This window comes from Leopardus geoffroyi, chromosome A1 (genome assembly GCF_018350155.1).
Source record: "Leopardus geoffroyi isolate Oge1 chromosome A1, O.geoffroyi_Oge1_pat1.0, whole genome shotgun sequence".
NCBI classification, from domain to species: Eukaryota; Metazoa; Chordata; class Mammalia; order Carnivora; family Felidae; genus Leopardus; species Leopardus geoffroyi.
Genome location: NC_059326.1, coordinates 13,425,089 through 13,440,412, shown reverse-complemented (window position 1 = coordinate 13,440,412; position 15,324 = coordinate 13,425,089).

Here is a 15,324-nt window from a genome sequence, read left to right as displayed (position 1 = left end):
AAGTTGAAATCAAGACTTGTCAAAATTTACAAAAATTTGTATGTATTACATGGGTAGAATAAATGAACTACAACATATTTGTGAAGAAGCTAATGTTGAATTTAGGAGAGGCACTTTAACGTGATGGCGCATGCTTTCTCTACCTAGTGCCCATCATCAGTTCAATTGCAGAAATGTTGAATTTGAAGAACTACTTTATAAACTTATTACCACCTCAGTGTGCCCCCAGAATCGAAAACAAAAAGAAAAACAAAACAAAACAAAACAACCTTCTATTTTGTTCAAAATTACTTCGGGGGTGCCTGGGTGGCTCAGGCGGCTGAGCATCCAATTCTTGCTTCACCGGTTCGTGCCCCATGTCGGGCTTTGCTCTGACAGTGTGGAGCCTGCTTCGGATTTTCTGTTTCCCTCGCTCTCTGCCCCTCCCCCATTTGTGCTCTCTCTCTCAAAAATAAACATTAATTTTTTTTTCCTAATAACTCGGAAACCTTTGATCAAAGCGTTTAACATACCAAATACTGAAAAAAATTAATCTTTTGAGACTTTTGGCTAATTGCAATTGTTGAAAACATGGATCAGAAACAAGAGGATGGTTAAAATTATCACCACAGAAGCAGAGGAAGAACTGCATGTATCAAACAATGGAAGATGAAAAAATGTTTCAATTTTCAAAGTAAACAATTTCAAGGTAAACGACGGTTATTTTGAATTTCTTGACTTACACGAAGATTTTTTTGTTAGCATTCCCATCTTTAATTGGATACATTTATATTCTAGGCCACAATGCAATAGAATTGAAGATGACTATGGTTTTGTAGCCGTATGCCTGGCAAAACATTGAAAAGAATAAAATTTTGTTTTATAAAAATATCAGAGAAAGGCCTTTTGGATGGAACAAAAAGACAGAATGTGTGAAAGTACTTTGGCTAAAATATTTACATGTTTCAAGATAAAAAAAATAGAATTGAGAGTGTCTTTTATCAGCAGAATTTGCTCTGAGCTTTCCAGATACCTCAACATTTGTGGGTCTCTTATTTTCTCCGTTAAATTCTAACATTTAAAATAGAAGAAATCTAAATTAGGAGTGGAAGTTTGATGTCCATCGGTTATTCTCATTTCCTTGTTGGTCCTCTATTTCTCTCTGAAATATTTTTGAATTTCCTCTTTGTCTTTGATTTTTTTTTTTTTAAGTTTATTTATTTATTTTGAAACAGAGAGAGAGCCCACAAAGCCGGGGAGGGACAGGGAGAAAGAGAGACAGAATCCCAAGTGGGCAGAGCCAGATGTGGGGCTTAAGGTCATGAACTGTGAGATCATGACCTGAGTGGAGATCAAAAATTGGGGGTGGGGGTGGGGCTTAACCCACTGCACCACCCAGGCGCCCGTCTTCGTCCTTGATACGCTTAAACTTCGCCATAATGTTTCCACAAGTTGTTTTTCTCCTGTTTGGCACTCGATAAACCCTTTCAACCTGATGTTTTTCATCTTCCTTTGATTCTAGGAAATTTACTTTCATTATTTGTCAGATATTTCCTGCAATCTTTTTATTTTTCTTTCCTTTAAGGAATCTATCTTGTGGATATTGACACTTTTGTTTCTATATTCTATATCTCCTAGCTTCCCCTTTTGTTTTAGCTCTTTATCATTTCCTTGTGATTTTGGGGATAGTACTATACGTTCTGATTCAATGTTCTTTCTTTTTTTTCATGGAATTTATGGGACTATCAAACTCATTTATTGTATCACTTATTTCAACTGTTATTTTGTTCATGTCTAATGTTTTCTCTCAACTTTTAAATATTTGCTGTGCATATAAAGGTGAATAGTAGAGGGGCGCCTGGGTGGCTCCAGTGGCTAAACGCCGACTTCGGTTCAAGTCATTATCTCCCCGTTTGTGAGTTCCAGCCCCGCGTTGGGCTCTGTGCTGACAGCTCAGAGCCTGGAGCCTGCTTGGGATTCTGTGTCTCCCTCTCTCTGCTCCTTCCCCACTCGTGCTCTGTGTCTCTCTGTCTCTCCAAAATAAATAAACACTAAAAAAAAATTAAAGGTGAACAGCATATACTACTTTTCTAAAAGATTATATGCTTAGATTAAAGCCAGTTTTCAAGAAACACACAGAGGTCTGATTTAGTACTTTAATCCCTAATTCTTAATTCACTTTGTTTTATCTATTACTCCTCCAGTATTTCAGGCTTGAATGAAATCCTTCTTTTACTAGGTGCAGGGGTTTGAATTATGTCCCCCCAAAAGATACATTCAAGTGTTAGTCCCTCGTACCTGGGATTGAGGCCTTATTTGGAAATAAGGTCTTTTCCGATGTGTTAGGGGAGGCCATCCAGAGAACATGACCTCCAGTTGACCCGTGAGCTGGAACCTGGCGATCAGAGGCTGTGAAATGTGCATTTTGCTGGGCTTCCCTGCTGCCAGAAGCCGTTTCAAGGACACAGCCTTGAGACAGCAATGTGGTGTTGAGATCATCTGGACAGTTTATGTTAAGGCCTCCGTATAAACTTTTAAGATTTGGTGGGTGGGTACAGAGATCTCATCTCGCAGCTGCCCAAGGCAAGCTTCATATACAAATTCTCTTGCTTATTAAACCCAGCCCTAGCAGTCTGGAGTGGCCTGCCTCTTTCTTTGGTCTCTCTCTGACCTCAGGATATGGGGCCTGATTTCAGATTATACCTGAAAAGCTTCTGAGGAGGTTTTGAACCAACAATATGTGATCAAGTTAAGCTCGTCCCGGATTAGCATAGTGCCTAAAACTGAGGACTGATATCTTCATAAGAGAAGAGGAAGGGAGATTTGGATGCAGAGACGCAAAGGAATGAGGCCATGGGGACATGGAGGCAGACATGGAATGAGACACCTACAAGCCAGGGATTGCCATAAACCACCAGAAACTAGGAAGAAGGAGGCAAGATTCTTCCCTAAACCCTTCAGTGGGAATACAATCCTACCAACGCCTACCAATCCTACTTGTAGCTCCAGAGCTCTGAGAGAACAAATGTTTGTTGTTTTAAGCCACCCATTTTGTTGTAATTTGTTATGGCAGCCTTAGAGAACTGATACACTACGGAAGGTGTTTCCAAGATTTTATTTTTTATTTATTTTTTAAAAAAAATTTTTTTAATGTTTTTATTTATTTTTGAGACAGAGAGAGACAGAGCATGAACGGGGGAGGGTCAGAGAGAGAGGGAGACACAGAATCGGAAGCAGGCTCCAGGCTCCGAGCCATCAGCCCAGAGCCCGACGCGGGGCTCAAACTCACGGACCGCGAGATCGTGACCTGGCTGAAGTCGGACGCTTAACCTACTGCGCCACCCAGGCGCCCCTCCAAGATTTTATTTTTAAGTCATCTCTACACCCAACGTGGGGCTCGAACTCACAACCCCAAGATTAAGAGTTGCATGCCTGACAGACTGGGCCAGCCAGGCTGCTCTGGAAGATATTTTTAATAGTTTGAAGCCCTTCCAAGCCGAACACAGTTCGTGAATCTCAGCAGCGTTTCAGATAACATTACTCCCCCAGACTGTTCATTTCTCTATGGAGAGGAACTTGACAACCTGCTTAAATCTGACCAAAATACAGACTTTGGTTTACATTAAAATTCCCTTCACACCCAAATTTCTCCCAGATTAGTGCTTATTTTGGTTTTGTTTTTAAGTGTCCTCTGACTTTCATAACTTTGCTGACACTGTATCTAAAGGAAGAAGTAGAAAGAAACTAGTGAGCTTTTTGGGCAAAACACGGGCAGTGGGAGGAACCGCCCTGAGTGTTGATTCCTGTGGATGCCCTTAGCATCCAGCTCTCCTGTACAGGTGGTAAAAAGCCATTGTTTGAATTGAATTTAAAGTCAGTAGGAGGATGCCTGGGTGGCTCAGGAGGTTAAGCATCCTACTTGGGCTCAGGTCATGATTTCACGGTTTGTGAGTTCGAGCCCCACATCAGCTCTATGCTGAGAGCTCAGAGCCTGGAGCCTGCTTCAGATTCTGTTACCCGCTCTCCCTGCCCCTCTCCCCTACACTCTCTCTCACAAAAATAAACATTTAAAAAATTTTTTTCAGATGAAGTCAGTAGGGAGTCTTTATATTCATGAGAGTGTAAAACTAGATGAGTGTCTTTTGTAAGGACCTGAGAATGGTTTTCCACTTTCAAACTTCATTCTGCAATAAGGATTTGTGTTCTTCATAATGCTTACCACATAGCCCCTTCGCCATCCACCAACCAGATTGGATCCATCTTTCTTTTTGCTGCACTATGGAGATAGTTGCACAACCATCAGCTGTAATAGCAGCACTTCATAATAACTTGAGTGATTTCATGATTTGCCATGATTTTTCACACATATCACTTGCTCTCTGAAATAATCATGGGCTATTTATCATATGCTATTATTACTTACCCCTATCTATGTGTGGAAACCAAGACTCAGCAAGATTTAGATATTTAACCAGTCACAGAACCCAGTTTCGAGGCCCTCTCCAGTAGAGTCTTTCAACAACATTTTAAGAACTGTGAGATACTGAGAATGTCGTCTTCAGCCTTTTGCCACATTTCAGGTATGTGCCACGTGCCCTGGTTAATGCAGAGAATATTTTGTCTTTCAGGCTCAAAGCCTATCCTTTTTGTTTTGTATTATGGGGAGAGGAGAGTACACTGTCAGTGGGCTACCTGAGGAAACTCGGAGTGGGTCATGAGGCAGGGAATGTTTTGCAGAAAATGGTAAGTAATATGTTCAAATTTCTTTGGTGGGACAATCTCTTTGGCAGTGATGGATGAGAGAGATTTAAAAGATGTCTTATTTTAGTGACATTCTTGATAATTTAGATGAGCTGCTTATGTAACTTTAAAGAAATTCAAGAGATAAGAAAGAGCAGTGGGTAGAAATGTGGGTTCAGCCCTTATTTTTTTATTAGTGTTTATTTTTGAGAGAGAGAGAGAGAGAGCATAAGTGAGGGGAGGGGCAGAGAGAGAGGGAGACACAGAATCTGAAGCAGGTTCCAGGCTCTGAGCTGTCAGCACACAGTCCGACGCAGGGCTTGAACCCACAAACCATAAGATCATGACCTGAGCTGCAGTTGGATGCTTAACTGACTGAGCCAACCAGGTGCCCCAGCCCTTATTTTGAAAAATGTTCTCCATTGAGATAAATGCCCACGCTCCCATCCCATTGAAAACACCAGCTACACATTGGAGCCCAACTGTTTGGACTTCTTAAGATTATGGCATGGTTCTGAAATACTTTGCTATATCCTAGGAAAATTCAGTTAAAAAATGGCTTTCCATTTGAATTTTATATAGATTAAAAATACTTTCATACTTCCAATTTTTTTAGATGTTCTGTTCCAAATAATTTTCTTATGCTAAAATTCGCACCTAAAACCTTGCTATTATCATCATTTTTAGTCATGTTCAGACTGGTAATGAGGAAAATGACAAAAACAGCATCAATATCACATGAACTGATGTAATGAGAATGTGCATGATAGATGAACCAGAGGGAGGGGATCTGGCAATATTTTACTTTCTGTGGATCTCACCAACCTTGCATACTATAGCCCAGAATATGTCCGCTCACTGGATTATTTTATATTTGTGTCCTTTCTGCACAATTTTTCATGTCAATGCATTTTTATTATGTGCCTTATAGAATAATTTTCAATGAGATTGAATTTGCTAAGGCCTACTGTCACTTTTCCTGAAGAACATATATATATTTGGAACTGAGAAAGTGTTAACCGAGCCCTTGCTGTTAGAGCACATTGCCAGTCATATACCTATGTAATGAGATCTTGGCCAGGATTGCCATTCCAGGATTATATTGTACCAAAAAGGAAGATGATGAAATAGGTGGGAGTTTTTGTCTATATCACACTGAGGACTTCATTCAGGGAAAAGTCCAAAATCTGCATCTTATTTTGGATTCAGAAAAGATCAAGTTGTTAGGCTGTCACATCAGACACATTAATTTGCTGCTTATGTGAAGTTTGATAAGGAAGAGAATGTAGCAGAAAAGACTTGTGTAAAAAGATATCTTTAGATATGGTACATGTGTTTGATAAACTCAAAAAATGTATAGAACAAAACATTTATTTTTCATTAACATCGTCTGCCAAATGGCATTACTTTGATTCAAATAGATTTAATTTTTTTTCATTCAATGACCATTATTTAGTGACTAGTCTTATCTATTGACAAGTTTAATTTTATTTATATATAATGCACTGCAAACTAGGAAGATGGGCTCATTTTTCATAGCCTCCCCTACCTGAATTCCCTGCAAATCACTGAGAAAAATGCAATTTAAAACATTCTCTCATGTTTTAATGGTTAAATATACAAGTATCTTAAGCTGGTAATAAAAAAAATCTACTTGAGTTGATTTAGTACATATGAAATATTTATGAAATAAATGTTTTCCTGACATTGGTCAAATAATATGCTATCTCTTAAAAAATACTAAAAATATCTGTTCATTGGATAATATTCATAGGTAAATACCATTGTCGATGTTCAAAGGGAAATTTTAATGACGTTTCTTTATAAATACCCCTTTATTTTTATAATTCATTATTTTTATAGAACAATTTCATAACGAATGTACATTTTATAAACAATGTATTAAAGACTATAATTCTGTCCACTTTGACCTGAGGAAAACGTACTGTATACATTCGTATTTTCTTCAATCTTACTCTCCTAACTATCCCCAGAATTTCTTCAGTTCTGGGCTTGCATGAGCCTTGGAGAGAGGGTCTGGATTCTGGGTATTGCCTTATCACACACAACCCATTTGTAGAATGGCAGAGAAAAAGGAAGCCATGATCTCTGCAAGCACTCATCAAGAGCAACATGAGAGGTCTGGAAAGAACTCACCTCAGGACCATTTGTGTCTTTATTAGAATTGTATAGAAAAAAAAAATTAGAGGTGAACATCAGACTCTATAAAAGGTATTCTCCCCTTGGTATTAGTTATGACATTTCATTTCCAGGAGGCTCCATACAATGTAGTGGTTAAGAGCATGAACTTTGGGATCAGATAGCTCAAGGTGTGCATCCGACACTTACAGGTGTTTGACTTTGGGGGGATCTGCTTAACTTCCCTTTAGCCTTCATTTCCTCACCTGTACTAGTGCCCTGTAATAATACCTACCTTCTAGAGTTGTTCTGAGAGTGAATAATACACTAAATGCTAAAACTTCTGGCACCATATCATAAGAACTGAGTAAGAGTGTTGGGTTGCTGTTGCTTTGTTACCATTATCATCCATGGAAAAATATAGGAGAAACCATAGGAAAATATAGGAGAAAACAGAGTCCTTACCCTACCAGGACTAGAAAACTTTGATCACTGGCAGAGAAGGGCATTTCACCATTTGTTATGAATCACAGTCCCTTGTTACTCAAATATATGCTACTTATGTAATTCATATTACATAGTGTAAGACACAGTATTGGAACAATCAAAAGCCTAGAGGGGAGTCAACCTACCTGAAGCATACAGTTTTCAAATTTTCCACATCAGTTCAAAGTAGCACATGTCAGAGTGAGCAATATTCAGATGCATGGAGGTGGTTATTGGCTTGTGTTAAGAAACTTGTTTCTGTAGGTTTCTATAGAGTGAATTATTTCTAAGAAGACACCTTTACCATTTAGGTGGTCTTCCTCTAGTCTAAATTTTCAGTGTATCTGATTTCTTTTTGATTAGCAGGTACAGTGCTTCACTTTATTTTAGCTTTTTATTGCATTTTTAAGAATCAGTGTAATGGGGAAAAAACTGGAGAGAGTCTGTTAAAAATATTTTAGATATTCATAAACCCTAATCATTCAATATCCATATCCTATTATGATTTGAGTATCTCTATATGAGGTCATTTTGGCTAATGATTTTATGTCCCAAGTTTCATCATCTCTACTCTGGTAAGGTGATGAAAAGGTCAAGGAAAAATATATAACTTTTGAGGAATAGGGGGATTCAAGATAAAGGGTCTCTATTAAAAGGTGACTTTAAAAAATATGGCTCAGGAAAAAATAGATCTGCTCTTGCTATTCAGCAATTCCAATTTCATTTTTGAGAAAAGAAGAAAGGTTATTGAAAAGTACTGTACATGACATTATATTTTTTTGTATTATGCTCACTGTCTTAATGCGTTACCATTAGGTGATTTAGATTTCTTAGGAAAACTATCTGGTTTTGCCTAATATTCATTGGTGTAATTGATTTAATATAAAAGATCTGTGTTCTTTCCTTGTGTTCTTTCCAGAATTATTTTTATAGAAATAATCTTCAGGACTGCTGTTCTTATGCCCATCACAAGACCGTATGATGAGCAATGAGAGTTGGAAGATTCATTTTTGAGATTAAGTCTTTTTGTTTAATAAGAAGGGTTTTGCATGTCTAGAAATCTGGCTGAAAACCCAATGCAGGATTTGAAGTGTGTCTGATAGGGTTTACCTGGTCTTTCTGGTCCACTGTTTATCATATCTGTTACATACATAATTCAAATCTCTTTTGAAGGAGAACATTGATTAATTTTTTCTTAACTTACATCATTATCATGGCACTGGTTGTCAAAATCATAGATTCAGTGAATGGACATAAGTCACTTTCCAAGTATACAAGTAAGCAGTTATATGTTCATATCGGACGAAGGTTTTAAAGTTAGGCCATTGGCACTGAATTGTCTAATAATAACAGCACTTACAGAAATATGCATGCGTATACAAATATGCATTCATAAATATGTATATGAATTTTGTTTGCTTTTTAAACTGAAGTATTGTACATGGTAATTTCTGGCATAGTGCTCTGTCTTCTAGATCAGTAGTGTTCAAATGTTTTGGAAATGCATTTCGTTGGTAAACTTTTTAAAGCAAATATCTTTTCTCTTCACATTTATTTTGTCAATTACACTACTACAGTAGTGTGTATATTATCAACTATACAGAAAAATAAAAACTTAACAAAATTTATTTCATTTTATTGACACTCCATAAAACTCTCACTTTTTGCTCTGGGTGATCTGAAAATTTAGAAAAATCTCAGTTTTATACTTTATGATAAAATGTTTCAAAGGTCTGGATCTCAGCTCAATTTATTTTGATACTTGCCTTTAATGGCTTTTATACTATATATAGCTAATGATCTACTTTTATTCTCTCTTCCTTCAAATCTCCCCTCAGTGCTTCTAGTCAGCACAAAGGTATGTGACTAGTATTCCAAACCTTAACCTCAAAGTAATATGGAGAATGTAATTCTTTGCTTATTGGGTTTTTCAGTACAATTCAATACACTTGAGAAATAATCTTGGGGGTATTGGACACTGCAGCTCACTGTGAGACAGTGTTGGGCCAAAACTCTACCTTTTTTTGTTTCCAGCTAGTTTCAATGATGCTTATACAAAATGAGTTTGAGTTACCAGAAATTCCTCAGATAATGAAAAGGAAGAATCCAAAAGCTTAGGCAGATAAGAATTTTTAATTGAGTTTTGCTCAATTTTTAATTGAGTTTAAATGAGTTTGACTTTCACCTTCTGCTTTACCATGTACCCAGAAAGGGCCCCAAGGACACTTCCCTAACCAAGGACTAAAATATGTATTAGCTATGTAAAAACAAATATTTTTGTAAAATTCTCAGACATTTTGACAAACGTCTCCGATAGGCTCAAGTACAAGCTTCAGAAGATCCTGGCTTTGAAACAGGTTCTCTGACTTAAAGTTTGATGGCATTTCAATGTGGCAGAGTACCAGCCACAGTAATTAATCACCAGGAAACAGTTGTCTGTTACTGAAAGAAATAGTAGGTAGGCTAGTACAGTAATCACAATAGTTTGGCCTGTAAAGATCTTTGTTGGTGGTTAATTGATCATGGGATCCCTGGGACTCTAAAACATGTGTAGATTTGCTTCATTTATGAGACCCCAAACAAACAAACAAACAAACAAACAAATGTAAAACTAGAAATGAAGGTGTGATTCGGGGCATATTAGTGATGGTCATGGTCACTTGATACCCAGATATGAATTAATTCACAAATGCTTGTGGACAGATCCTAAGACTTGGAAATAATTATATATTGTATAAGTTTTCTTTTATGCATTCTCAAAGAGATCTATAGCTACTTGCTAAAAAAGAAAAGAAAAAAAAAAAAAAGAAAAGTAAGGAAAAGAAAAGAAAAAAACCCTCTGAATTGGGGAAATAAATATCAAGAAACTGTGGGGATTATTGATCACTGATTTTGAATTATGTGAATCCTTTAAGACACAGAAAGCCACCAGGGAGGCTTTTAGTGGGTCAGGGGTTAAGTGGAGTTCGGACCAAAGCCTGTCTCACAGTGGGTCCCAATGTCCATGTACATTGTTATTCCATAGTTATTTCTTTGGTTCCTGAAGGAATCATTGTAAAGACAAACTTGGCTGCTGGCAAATTCCCCACCATAACTCTGACAAAAGGAGTGAAGGCAACTGGGGGGCAGGGGGCAAACATAAGACTATTATAAATGTCTAATATAAGCAGTACTGCATCCCAAGGTGAACTTCAACAGACATTAGCACCCCATCCAAAGATGTAAAATACTCAGAGATGTCTATTTTATTTCCAAACAAGTCACCTCTTTCTCCATGGAGAAGATGAAAGGTTCTAGGAGACTATTATAAACCAATCAGGTGGTGATTGAAATTATACCTATTGTTCTAGATGAAGTCTTTCTGGTAAAATAAATCATCACTACCCAACATCTGCTATGCAACTATTTTTCTGGAAAATGGTTTTCTGAAACTATTCTAATAAACAGAGAATTTCAGAAGTAATCCACTTTCACCCGAAAGGCATAGCAGTACACGTTGGCCATTTTACCTCAGAACAATGCAACTCTTCCACTGACTACTGTAATTTAAGCCATGATCATCTCATCAGTCCACCCTACTCTGGTCCCCTATATTAATAATATCTTGAATTAGTACATGCCCTTGATATCTGGATTGGAAGATTGTATTTTCCCAAAAAGTCTGCAGCAATATCTCCAGCCCCACCTACTTTTCTTCCAATGGGATTCTGACACTCTTCCCACTTAGAGATGAGATCTATGTTCCCTTCCCTGAAGCTGGGTGGGATTTTCTAGCTTCTTCAACCAGAAGTGGTGCCAGGTGTCCTATTAGGTTAGGTCATAAAATATGAAATGATTTCCATTCTACTCAGTAGAATAAAATACCTTCACCCTCAGTATAACCTGAAGACCTCTGTGCTATAAGGAAATGGGGAGATAATACAGACAGACAGTGGACTGCATGAAGAGAGAGTTGCCTGGCCCTCCTCCAGCTGCTTCACTACCCAATCTGTTCCAATTCTAGCCAGAATCAAACTGCAACTACATGAGAGATCCTGAGCCAGACCTGCCCAGCCAAACTTTTCTCACATTTGTGACTCACCAAAAGCTTGAAAAATAATGAAATGATTGTTGTTGTTTGAAGTCACGAAGTTTTGGAGTGATTTGTTACATAACAATAGGCTCTAACGCCTGGGAAGATATATTCCTGTCCAGGGTGGAATATAAACCCAATGAAAATGTATGTGCCTGTCATCTCAGAGAAATTTCTGGTTACTCCTGTAGTACATGTAGGACATGTTAGGATATTACATCCAAAGTGAAAGACAAGTTTGCAAAACTCCCACCACTTAAGGAAGGAACTTTGGGGATTTTGAAAGCAACAATTTATCACATTTGGGAGCAACTAAACCAGGCTGCGTTGTAAGCAGCTTTACTCCTTGGACGCTATATCATAGCGAATCTAACATTGTTCGAAATTCACTATGATAGATTGGGATACCCTAGGGATCTTATGGGAAGACCCATTAGGAGAATCACAGTGCAAGTCCCTTGAGTTTTGGAGCAGAACTGTACTTTTCTAAGAAAATATTTGTTCTTTTTTACAGAAAAAAATTCTTGGTTTGCTGTTGGGCCCTAGAGATACCAAGTGACCATGCAAATTGAGTTTCTATCATAAGCAAGGTATTATATGACCCACTGAGCCATAAATGTGGGTAGCTGATCATCATCAATTGTAAAATTAAGTTTGAGTAGGTGTTGAGGGCACCAGTATGTTGCAAGATCCAGTGGTTCATAGCGTTGGTGCCTCTATTTTTGCTTCATTACTCGCCTCTCCCTCACCCTAAACCTATGACCACATGGGAACTGAGGAGAATATTCAAGCCTGTTTTAGAGATAGTTCCATGCAATATGTTAAAATCAGTCCAAAGTGGGATACTAAAGTTTTTTTATTAAAAAAAATTTTTAATGTTTATTTACTTTTGAGAGAGAGACAGAAACAGAGACAGAAGCATGAGCGGGGGGCAGAGGCAGAAAAGAGATACAGAATCTGAAGCAGGCTTTGGGCTCTGAGCTGTCAGCACAGAGCCCAATGCAGGGCTCAAACTCATAGACCATGAGATCGTGACCTGAGCTGAAGTCAGAGGCTTAACCGACTGAACCACCCAGGTGCCCCAGGGATATTGCAGTTTTATACCTTATTTGAGAGACGTCCCCCAAGAATGACTAAGAAGGGAAATTCTCCCAGTGGTTGGAATTTCAAGTGATAACGTCTATTTGTCCACTTTGCTTAGAAAGGGAGATGGCCAGAGATGTGGAGATATATAGATTCATGGAAAGTTATTAGTGATTCTGTGGGATGGCCTGAAATTTGTAAGAAAGAAGACTGAAAGACTGGTGATAAGGAGGCCTAAAAAAACGTAAGTCAGAGGAAGTCTCGGAAGTGACCTAGAGTGTGAAAGTGTTCATGTTCCATGTGAATTCTCTATGAAGGTATTCCAAGGAGCCCTTGAGACCACTTCAGATGGTCTACAAATTCCAAACTACATCAAAATAAGATGGGCATTTCCAATTTTCACTTACGATCTTTCATGAGTGTAGGGTGGAATTTTCCAGAAGCTACATGATATGTTATATTTCAACGAATTGACTATAAAATCAGTCAGGAGACCCCAGCTGTCATCTGGTAGGCTAGATATTAAGAAGACTTGCAAAAATGTAAAATAATGCCATGCTTGCTAGTTGCTACTTTAGTTTTCACAAAAATGTTATTTGTGTTTATATACAATGATATTACTGTTACTTTGAAATGAATTAAATATATTGCAAAATTCCTCAATTTTAATTTCTAATATATATCATTCATACAAATAAAACTCTTTGAAATTGACAATAGTTTTTTGGGGGTAATGAAAGGGTTCTGAGACCAAAGTTTTAAGAATCACTCTCTTAGTCTATCACTTGCTTTGTTATATGTTCTCACACTTTCTCATCCACTTTCCTAAGCGTTTGTCCACTGAATCACATTCTACTAAATTCTAACCACTTCTCCAGCATATCAAGGCCATTTGAATCTGAATCTTTATGACTCGAGCCTCACTATTTCTCTTTGTCCCGTTTGGTCACTCTATAAAACAATCCCTATTTTACTTGATAGCATCTTGATGAAAATATCTTATTACCCTTGACACAGATCGATTATGGCTGCAAATCCACTGACAATTATTCTTCATCATGGTTTACCAAATGGTGAACCATCAATCCCACACATCTGTGGTCTAGACCACATTTACCCACTTTGTTACTGATCTGGTCTTCTGAGACAAAATCAAAACCCACAGCAAAGTCATATTGGCTACATTAGATTGCAATCTTTTAATATTTCAGGTTTTTCCTTCTAGTCTACAAGGTTCCTGGCAGGACTCCCACTCCAAATTCTTTCTTTTCTGTGCTGGGTAGCAGCTGGAACATGTATCAAGTTCTTTCACCCTTCCAGCTGCTGCTTTCTGCTGGACCCTCTACAGTCTCCTTTGGGCACATCCAGTTCGGAGGTCAGCAAACTGTTCACCGGTAATTTGTAAATGGGTTTCGGGTGATCTGTCTCCTTGCCTTCTAGCTGTCGCCTTTCCAGGATTTCCCCCTTAATTTCAAGAGGAAATTTATAATTGAAGCACTTCATGAGAACGCTACTTTCTACTAGAGTTCTAACCATCTGTGCCTCACAGGGAAGGGAGTGTCCTTGGGAGAGAAGTTGTATAAATGTGGCTCTCGCTCAGTGCAGTTCCTTTTGTCATGTCCCCTTCCTCCCACCTGCAGTCTACATCTGCTTTAGAGACTCTCTGTGTCATGAAATGTCTTCTGGTTTTTTTTAACAGAATTTATAATAATTATCTGTATGGAGGTTAGTTCATTACAAGATAAGCCACCAGTATCAGAAGACCATTTTTTTTTTAATTTTTTTTTCAACGTTTATTTATTTTTGGGACAGAGAGACAGAGCATGAACGGGGGAGGGGCAGAGAGAGAGGGAGACACAGAATCGGAAACAGGCTCCAGGCTCTGAGCCATCAGCCCAGAGCCCGACGCGGGGCTCGAACTCACGGGCCGCGAGATCGTGACCTGGCTGAAGTCGGACGCTTAACCGACTGCGCCACCCAGGCGCCCCCAGAAGACCATTTAATTTAAAACCAGCATTTTTTTTTTTTGCAGTTTTTAAGAGTAGTTTTTAAAAGTTTTAACAGTAGTGTAAATTTACTTATATATCAAATTCCCTAGACTAAGAGAACAAATGAATAAAAGGTACTTCGTTTTAAAAGTTATAATCAAATGGAAATTGTAACTTCAAGTCACTATTAATCTGGGGCTCCTGGGTGGCTCAGTCAGGCTTCGGCTCAGGTCATGATCTCGTGCTCTGTGAGTTTGAGCCCTGCGTGGGGCTCTGACCTGACAGCTCAGAGCCTAGAGCCTGCTCCAGATTCTGTGTCTGCCTCTCTGTCTCTGCCCCTCCCCCACTCGCACTCTGTCCTTCATTCTCAAAAAAAAAAAACCATTAAAATCATTAGTAATCATTTTGCTAACTCCCTCTTATACACACACACACACACATGCACACACATACACACACGTTCTTATCTTGAAGACAGTTATATATTTCTATGAGGACTCTATTGGATAATTAATAATGGATAGTGCTTCTTGTGGGAAAGTAAGTAATTGTTTAAGGGAATTCCAACTCTTACTTTATTCTGAGCACACAAGCTGCTTTTAGGACTGTGATAGTTTGATTTCGTGCGTCAACTCATCTAGACTGTGGTGTCCGGTTCTTGGTCAAACACCGATACAGATGTTGCTATAAAGATGTTTTTTAAGTGTGATTAGCATTTACAATCAGAAAGCTTTTAGTAAAGCAGATTACCCTCCATATAGTGGGTGGGCCTCACCCAAACAGTTGAAGGCCTTACGAGCAAGTCTGAGGTTTTAGGAAGAAAAATTTTTGTATTAA